General features: G+C 34.9%; 1 non-coding gene across 1 annotated transcript; it reads left to right on the top strand.

Annotated features, from left to right (window-relative positions):
* Positions 1 to 1,640: 1,640 nt before the first annotated feature.
* Positions 1,641 to 1,747, top strand: LOC114236313 (U6 spliceosomal RNA). Its single transcript, XR_003622286.1, has one exon. It is a non-coding gene; the product is annotated as a U6 spliceosomal RNA (small nuclear RNA).
* Positions 1,748 to 2,516: the final 769 nt, after the last annotated feature.

Raw genomic sequence — 2,516 nt, 5'->3', positions numbered from 1 at the left:
TTTCAAGTCATCAAGGCTTAAATATGTTATCTGCTATGTCATTAGCAAATTATCAGTAATCTCCCTCTCAAATATATTTGTTTGCTTCTAAATTTAAAGATAAAAACAGTACTTGTGAAAGAAAATTACTTAATGTCATCTTATTCTTTCAGGTGCTATATTCTTTACATTAACAACTAGTCATATACCCTAGATGTTCTGAGTCAGATCTGGACACCATGTGTTGTGGCCATGTACCTAAACAATTCACTCTTTTAGTGACACTTAGCTTTCTTGGCTATATCAACAAGTCAGCTTAGAAACATTTCAATAAAAATTACATGTGGGTGGCAGAGCTTCAGGGTCAATTTTTTTTCCTCTCCGGTCAAAGTTCTATTCATAAATTTACATTCAGTTTATCATTATGTTATTTCTGGCCACACGTCTCCCAAAGAGAAACAAAAAAAATGTTTATCGGCACCTAGTCTTTCCTCATTTTGATTCACGCTTGTTGAATGGCTCAAGTCAGTCATATATTATCGGAAGAAAAAAAATGGTTTCTGATTCAAAAAGCCTGAGATTTTATCTCAGTTCTGCACACTGGTTACTGTGTAACTTGGAGCAACTCATTTAACCTCTCTGGGTTTTAGCTTTCTTGTGTGTAAAATTAAGATAACAATAATACCTGCCTTATCTGCATTGTCTTATACTTAGAAGGAATTAAAAAGATAGTGGAGATATATATGGGCTTTGTAACATTTAAAGGAGACTACAAATTTAAAATTAATGTTTTACTTTTGCCTGATAAAGAGACAGTGCAGTTTGAAAGACAACTATTGAGATGGTGTTGACACAGAATGAAAGGAGCTCTTTCCTTCTTTGATCCAAGTAGAGCGATCACTTAAACTCAGGGTACAATCAGTTGGTTCAGGTCAGAGGGGCCAAGACCCGATTATGGAGAATCATGTTGCACAAACTGTAGGACAAAGATTTCAACAGAAAACTGGGTCAAAGTGGTGAATAAGTCAGAGCAGCAAACTACACTTCTTTTTTAAAATAAAGGTCAGGGTCAGGCAGAAAAGTGATGGGAGAGTCCAGAGGGCCTTTGGCCTCAGATCTTTTCAAGAAGACCTACACTTCAATATCATGACCCCAGCAGGGAAATAGTCAAAACTAGCATGGATTCCATTTAACCATCATTTAGAAGAAATGATGAGTCCTTGTCTAAACTGTCCATTAATTAACCAGGCAGTTTCATCTTGGACAAAAGATGCCCATGTTAGGAAGAGAAGAAAATATTAGTAAAAAGCAACTCAATAAAGAATATGAATAAAATGCAAATTAAATGAAAAAGGAGGTAAAATAGAAATGCAGATAACACTCTGTTGCTTGAAGTAGAAACTGCATCATTTTAATGGTTAAGATGCCAACGTACCCTCACATTACAGCTGAGAAAAACAAGCCTTGAGAGGAATAGATCATATGCCAAAGTCCACATACTGACCAGGATTTGAAAACTTCTGCCTGTTGTCAAACCTTGTGTTCTTGAATTCTACATCATACTATCCAAGATGGTTGTCAAGATGGTCTCATTCGGTGATCACCAATGATAGTTTATGATGTTTGGTGTTCTCAAAATATAAGTAAATATAAAACAGATAGTGCTCGCTTCAGCAGCACATATACTAAAATTGGAACGATACAGAGAAGATTAGCATGGCCCCTGCGCAAGGAAGACACGCAAATTCGTGAAGCGTTCCATATTTTTTTCTCTAATGATTAGTGACGAAAACAAAAAAAAAAGACAGCTAAGCGTGTAACAGCTCAATTCCTCATATTATGTCACATGAAACATACACAACACATACAAACGTCTCATGTAAAATGTCAAATAATGCTATAGGTATCTTAGGAAAAAGCAGGAGGGAAAATCTATATTAAAATAATATGAATAACACAAAAAAAGTAAAGAAATAATAGCGCTGACTTAAATGTCAAATTCCCTTTTTACAAAAACCACATTCTATAAAGTTTCAACCTGGATTTTTTTTTATGCCCCTCAAATTCATCACATGTAGGTTAATAGCCATCAAGCAAGTCTTTCCTGAAGGCATGAAACAGAGGCAAACAAATATAATCATTGCAGATAATAAAACTGCTAAGGTTGCAGTGAGGTTTAGAAATTCCCAGTCAAATTTAGCTGTCCATTCTCAAGATGTGTACATTTCTAGTCCAATTATCCTAATGTGTGTTCTCATTTATAGGCTACACACCCTTAAAACTAAAAAGAAACTGAAAGTCGTTATCTCTCAAATTTATTTTGCTACCACTTTCACCCCCTGAGAAGCTAAACATTTTCTTGTGTTTATCCTTTCGACAGTGAGTTGACCTTTCATTTAAACTAAGCTCTTTTCTAAGTAGCTAGAGATAAAATTGGAATTTTGTATTTAAATTTCAAATTACTTTAATGGAGAAAAATTACCTAAGGTGGGTGTTTGGAGATAGGTAGAAATTAACCATTCCAACGCAATGCCTGT

Source organism: Balaenoptera acutorostrata, chromosome 7, assembly GCF_949987535.1.
Source record: "Balaenoptera acutorostrata chromosome 7, mBalAcu1.1, whole genome shotgun sequence".
Lineage (NCBI taxonomy): Eukaryota > Metazoa > Chordata > Mammalia > Artiodactyla > Balaenopteridae > Balaenoptera > Balaenoptera acutorostrata.
The sequence above is the reverse complement of the archived record's forward strand: the minus strand, read 5'-3'. Positions and strand labels throughout refer to the sequence as shown.